Here is a 7,949-nt window from a genome sequence, read left to right on the forward strand (position 1 = left end):
TTGTTGAAATTATAAAAACTCTTTCTTAGGAACTGATTATATTAAACTGAACATTCTTTTGAACATTCTTTATATTAAAAATGAAAATAAATTATTTCATTTATAAGTGTCACCTCGGTGAACATTATTTGCAAAAAACACACACACTAAAGAACAACTATTTCCCCTTTTGTCTAGAAATGTCCTAACATTTTGTGAAAAATATACAAGATAGAGCGTTTCAACATAAACGGCATTATAATTTCGCTGATAACAATTAGTTAGATCAGTGAATTCAAAACTTTATACAGTAAACTCTCCCCAATTATTCTTCGGATTTTAAACAAAAATGGACAATTTGGGAAGAGGAGACACGATTATTCGAGGCTTATGCCTTGTTTTTATAGTAGTTGACAATCGGCAACTATAAAAACGAGTCGCGAAGCTTGAATAATCGTATCTTCCCTTCCAAAATTATCCATTTCAGTTTACAAGCTGAAGGAAAAGTGGGGAGAATTTATTGTAACTCCAGTTTGAGGAGAACGTATGCGAAAAGTGAGAACGTGCGAGGAAAAGGAAAATACCCGACGAATAGTTCTGAATCATTTCTTATGCCTCGCTGATAATTAGTTAATTATTTAACACATTCAGTGACCACAATCGACCACAAAGTCAAAGCAATTTAATTACTCAAACCGAAACTAGAAAGTTAAAATTGATCGTAGTAGATGATATTAGAATTATTAAATTAAATTTAAAACTAATTGAAAAATTAGTGTCAGCCATATTTGACCGACACGACGTTGAACTTATTAAGCAAGTTAGCTGTTTCATAAATAAAGATACAAGTTTAATGAAATATTTCGTTCTTGATCATATGCGATCCAAAAGATTATCGTCTCGCATACAATTGCATTCGTTACTTTCCTGAAAAAAACATAATAAATGCAAAAAAATGCACCATAATTGGTAGAATTAAATTTATTGAGAACAGTGGAGTCGGTTAATTGTTCCTCGCCGAATTAGCTGTCGCAGCAAGATCCAAATCTTTTCGCTCTCGAACCTAAATACTTATTCGACCTGTTTGACTTGTTTCAGGAATAGTTTAGCCGTTCCCGACGATAAGAGGCAATCTCTCCCGGCCCGGTTCGCCGGGCAAGGGGTCGTTAGTCAAGATAACAAATTAAGGAAGCGATGATGGAACGATCGGGGCAGTCAGTGGATCCTACAAGGGTGTATTACATTCGTTTCACTGCCAAACGACCGATATATCTAATCATTAGAAATCTGCATAATGGTCAGTTGGCGTGCTGTGCGCGTACCCATTCTTGAAACAACCGACCACTGGGCTACCTTTCTCCGCGTTCGCAAATACCAGATGGGAATTACAAAAAATGTCTGGCCCTAGCGTCGATCGGCGTTGCGCTAAATTGCAGCTGTTCGCCATTTGCAATAGTGTGGAAATCGATATCGAAGGCTCGACGATATTATACGATGAAAGACTACTACAAATGTTCTTTACAATGCTAGAAAATTTTCGAAAATTATGTTTCCGCAAGGCCGTCTTCTAAGAAGAGAGTCAAGAAAAGGACTGATCCTGACATCTCTGAGGGTAATGCTGAACTGCTTTATCCATTACTCTGTGCGTTTCCACTCTACGGAACAGGAAGTACGCTTATATAACCAACCAACGTAAAAAATTTTAATCCTTTATTAATAATAATAATAATAACAATAGTAATAACAATATAACTATTTTTATTTGTACTAAAATAAAACGAAGGAAAGAATTTTCTCTCCTGATCCAGATTAAAATTGTTGGTTCTGAAGAGCTTCGTTTTAGCATTTCTGCTAAAATGGCAGATAATTCCACGTTAAAGTGTCTCGCAGTTGAATTGCAGCTCTGTTAATTAATTAATCTCGAAGTTCCTCTGTTTGAAAGCACAATCTAGATTCGTACGATTAACGAAGTAACCAATTAGAGCCGTGAGTCTGCCTTTTATTCGGAAGCACTATTTTATGCATTCGTAGCTAAGCAACAATCTTTGCAAAGTACAAAACAATACAGATTATATCACGCTGTGCTATTTCGGTGCTCTATTTTGGCGTGCTTTGGAAGTTATCGTCATTTCTATTTTAATTGTGGAGACTGAATTACAAGAACGGTCTTACTTCGCAGATGTAGTAATGTGATCATTGAACTGGTGTTTTCATGCGTTTAGGACAAAAATTACTAGATAAAATGCTAAAGTATAAAACATTGGAAAAATTTAAGAACTATTGTCTCTTCAATTTATTACAATTATTAATAGAAAAAATACATTTTTCCATAATTTCTGATACTTACAATTGAGATAGAACATTCTTATTTTGCATAAAGATTTGTAGTTTACTGATCATATTTTGCTTCGAATTTGAAACAGCCAATCTTCAAGGAAAAAATTACAAAATAAAAATTTCTTTGTAACTTTTATTGTAATATTTATTTTTCTCTCGAAGAAATATAATTCAATTGAGAATCGTACTAGGCTTCATATTATTTAACTTATAAATAAAAATTCGAATTACATTATCACGTACTTAGACATTTTCAAATAATAATTTTTAAAAATGATACTTCGAATTCTGTACTCCCTTATTTGACGAAATCTGGTTTTCACATAATTGTGCGCCAGTTTAGTAGCTGTTTCAGTATTTACTGAATGGAACAACTTCTTAGTTTAGATGTTACTTCAAATTCAAATTATTATTTACATAATTTCTGAAATATTTGTTTGAAATAAGAACTTGAAAATAAGTTTAGGAAATAGAAAATAAGTTTAAATATACCTTACAGTCAAATATATATATATAAAATGCATTCGATCAAGCTGATAGATAATCACAACCGTCCACATTTAATTATCTCCTACTTCATTTTACAATTAAATTTATTGAAATGAAACACTATCTAAAAACGACCTACTTGAATTTCACATAAAAGAAAATTGCTTCTTCTACGTTATTTCTAAAACTAAAATAATGAATCAATTGAAAATAATTCGCTATACCAAATCATTATTTTTCATTGTATTCCAAACAGAATATGATCTGACCTAAGAAATTCAACGAATCTCAGACAGCATACTTTTTTGACAAAATTATAATTAAGAGGGCTTAGGATTATTTATAATCTTTTTCACCAATTTTTTCTAACACATTTTCCAAGGTACTTTTTCTAGACACATTGACGTTTCTGTAGACGTGTGAACATTTAAATCAATTGCTCGAAACTAAACAGAGAAATAGCAGTATCTATACTCTTGGTCCACATGGAACCGACGTCCGAGTTTTACTAACAAAATAATCACAGAAGGCCAACCTCAGGAACGCTCTCTCCCGGTCGTATAATTGCAGCGTGAAGTCAATTCGTCAGGCATCGCTTCTCAATTCACTTAACCACCCATCGGAACACCGTGCTCTCCAATGAGGTCAAACAAATAGGAGGTCCAGCCAATATGGTTGACCCGACGCGTCCTGCTTTACATATAATGGGATCCCATAAGTTACAATGTACCGTGGCGGTAATACACCGCGATGGTGTGTACGAAACGACCGCCTTGGCTCATGGTTGTTGGCGCAATTGTACACAATGGGTCGGGGCCGGTGGGCCAACCGAGGTAAGAAAAAAGAAAACAAAAGAAAAGGAAAGAAAAGAAAACGAAAGGCCGAGGAAAGAAGAGAAGACGAGCGAAGGAGGAGGTGGAGGAGGAGGAGAGAAAGAAAGCGGTGGAAGAGGAAAGAAAAAAAAAGGAGAGGCCGGTGTCGAAACATTTGGATCCCACTTACTGAGTCAGCCACAATGCATTGATTAATGAAGGACATCAAGGCCGACACGCGGTACCCGCTAAGAATTTAATATGGACCAACACTGCGCGTTCCCGTCCGAATGTTTTACTAGCGTATTAAGCCTGTCTAACAATGCCCCGGGTGAGAAACGAGCATATTTTCGTCTTTGATATACGTTTCCTTGTCAGGGACGTCAGGTGGCGGATCTCGGAAGAATGATTGCTAATAAAGAAGAAATAATGATCCTATTTCTTCGGCGAGGTTACTTTTCGACCACGAACCCAGGAACAAGAGCCGACGTTGTTCCGGATAACTTAATGTCTCAGTCGGATCATGCTTAGCGAGACTTTCGAATCTGTGTCAGCAGGCTGACCCCGTGGTAATCAACCGGCGAAAAGATATTTATTAAATTACTAGGTTACGCAAATATGTTTCCGTGATCTGGGGCTGAGGGGTTCTACTCGTAATACGAGATGCCCGGATAACTTGTGAGTGGATCACGGATTTAAATAAATTGTGACGGAAAACGGATAAATGAAATGGAGCAGTTATGAATGCGATATTAAAATGATTAAGGGATGAGATAATCGTTTGAACAAGTCGGAAATAATATAACATTATTAAAGAAATGCATAGTTTTTTATTTCACTTATTCATACTATTTTACGTAATGCGATTACAGATATGGCTCTTGTTATCTCGTTATCTGTAATTTTTACTTCGTCCGAAGTAAGACTTCCATTTTCGTTGCCAATAATTATTCGTAACAAGATCTGAACCGACAAAAGTCAAATTCATCTGGATAGATTATGACTGAAATTATATTGAAAAAGTATAACTTGAAATATGACTTGAAATTATATTGAAATTATATTATCAAATATGTTTAAAACAATGGACACGTAATGACACATAATAACGCTTCTAAGAATAAGAGAATACATCAGAACCTCGATTATCCGAACCTCTGATTCATTATCCAAACACGCATGAACATAAAGAATTCTTTAAGAAACATGTTTGTCATTACGGTTATATGTTTGATGCAAATACATTTAATACTTCTAATAACTGCAAAATACTTCTTTATGCAAAATAAAAATTGCCTCCATTAACTTCAAGAAATAAGAGTTGACTAAAAATGTACCTCTTCTCTCAATAGTTTCAATTATTTAAAAATAACATATCTGTGTGCTTTTATTATATTATATTATATTATATAGTGAAGTATAATAATAATAATAATAATAATAATAGTAATAATAGTAATAATAGTAATAATAGTAATAATAGTAATAATAGTAATAATAGTAATAATAGTAATAATAGTAATAATAGTAATAATAGTAATAATAGTAATAATAGTAATAATAGTAATAATAGTAATAATAGTAATAATAGTAATAATAGTAATAATAGTAATAATAGTAATAATAGTAATAATAGTAATAATAGTAATAATAGTAATAATAGTAATAATAGTAATAATAGTAATAATAGTAATAATAGTAATAATAGTAATAATAGTAATAATAGTAATAATAGTAATAATAGTAATAATAGTAATAATAGTAATAATAGTAATAATAGTAATAATAGTAATAATAGTAATAATAGTAATAATAGTAATAATAGTAATAATAATAATAATAATAATAATAATAATAATAATAATAATAATAATAATAATAATAATAATAATAATAATAATAATAATAATAATAATAATAATAATAATAATAATAATAATAATAATAATAATAATAATAATAATAGTAATAATAGTAATAATAGTAATAATAGTAATAATAGTAATAATAGTAATAATAGTAATAATAGTAATAATAGTAATAATAGTAATAATAGTAATAATAGTAATAATAGTAATAATAGTAATAATAGTAATAATAGTAATAATAGTAATAATAGTAATAATAGTAATAATAGTAATAATAGTAATAATAGTAATAATAGTAATAATAGTAATAATAGTAATAATAGTAATAATAGTAATAATAGTAATAATAGTAATAATAGTAATAATAGTAATAATAGTAATAATAGTAATAATAGTAATAATAGTAATAATAGTAATAATAGTAATAATAGTTAATAATTAGTAATAATAGTAATAATATAGTAATAATTAGTAATAATAGTAATAATAGTAATAATATATAATAATTAATAAGTAATAATTGTTAATAATAGTATAATAGTAATAATAGTAATAATAGTAATATTAATAGATTATTATATAAGTAATTATAAGTAATATTAATTATAGTAATAATATATTAATAGTAATAATAGTAATAATAGTAATAATAGTAATAATAGTAATAATAGTAATAATAGTAATAATAGTAATAATAGTAATAATAGTAATAATAGTAATAATAGTAATAATAGTAATAATAGTAATAATAGTAATAATAGTAATAATAGTAATAATAGTAATAATAGTAATAATAGTAATAATAGTAATAATAGTAATAATAGTAATAATAGTAATAATAGTAATAATAGTAATAATAGTAATAATAGTAATAATAGTAATAATAGTAATAATAGTAATAATAGTAATAATAGTAATAATAGTAATAATAGTAATAATAGTAATAATAGTAATAATAGTAATAATAGTAATAATAGTAATAATAGTAATAATAGTAATAATAGTAATAATAGTAATAATAGTAATAATAGTAATAATAGTAATAATAGTAATAATAGTAATAATAGTAATAATAGTAATAATAGTAATAATAGTAATAATAGTAATAATAGTAATAATAGTAATAATAGTAATAATAGTAATAATAGTAATAATAGTAATAATAGTAATAATAGTAATAATAAGAATAAGAATAAGAATAAGAATAAGAATAAGAATAAGAATAAGAATAAGAATAAGAATAAGAATAAGAATAAGAATAAGAATAAGAATAAGAATAAGAATAAGAATAAGAATAAGAATAAGAATAAGAATAAGAATAAGAATAAGAATAAGAATAAGAATAAGAATAAGAATAAGAATAAGAATAAGAATAAGAATAAGAATAAGAATAAGAATAAGAATAAGAATAAGAATAAGAATAAGAATAAGAATAAGAATAAGAATAAGAATAATAATAAGAATAAGAATAAGAATAATAATAAGAATAATAATAAGAATAAGAATAAGAATAAGAATAAGAATAAGAATAAGAATAAGAATAAGAATAAGAATAAGAATAAGAATAAGAATAAGAATAAGAATAAGAATAAGAATAAGAATAAGAATAATAATAAGAATAAGAATAATAATAAGAATAAGAATAATAATAAGAATAAGAATAATAATAAGAATAAGAATAAGAATAATAATAAGAATAAGAATAATAATAAGAATAAGAATAATAATAAGAATAAGAATAATAATAAGAATAAGAATAATAATAAGAATAAGAATAATAATAAGAATAAGAATAATAATAAGAATAAGAATAATAATAAGAATAAGAATAATAATAAGAATAAGAATAATAATAAGAATAAGAATAATAATAAGAATAAGAATAATAATAAGAATAAGAATAATAATAAGAATAAGAATAATAATAAGAATAAGAATAATAATAAGAATAAGAATAATAATAAGAATAAGAATAATAATAAGAATAAGAATAATAATAAGAATAAGAATAATAATAAGAATAAGAATAATAATAAGAATAAGAATAATAATAAGAATAAGAATAATAATAAGAATAAGAATAATAATAAGAATAAGAATAATAATAAGAATAAGAATAATAATAAGAATAAGAATAATAATAAGAATAAGAATAATAATAAGAATAAGAATAATAATAAGAATAAGAATAATAATAAGAATAAGAATAATAATAAGAATAAGAATAATAATAAGAATAAGAATAATAATAAGAATAAGAATAATAATAAGAATAAGAATAATAATAAGAATAAGAATAATAATAAGAATAAGAATAATAATAAGAATAAGAATAATAATAAGAATAAGAATAATAATAAGAATAAGAATAATAATAAGAATAAGAATAATAATAAGAATAAGAATAATAATAAGAATAAGAATAATAATAAGAATAAGAATAATAATAAGAATAAGAATAATA

This window comes from Megalopta genalis, chromosome 19 (assembly GCF_051020955.1).
Source record: "Megalopta genalis isolate 19385.01 chromosome 19, iyMegGena1_principal, whole genome shotgun sequence".
In the NCBI taxonomy this organism is placed as follows: Eukaryota; Metazoa; Arthropoda; class Insecta; order Hymenoptera; family Halictidae; genus Megalopta; species Megalopta genalis.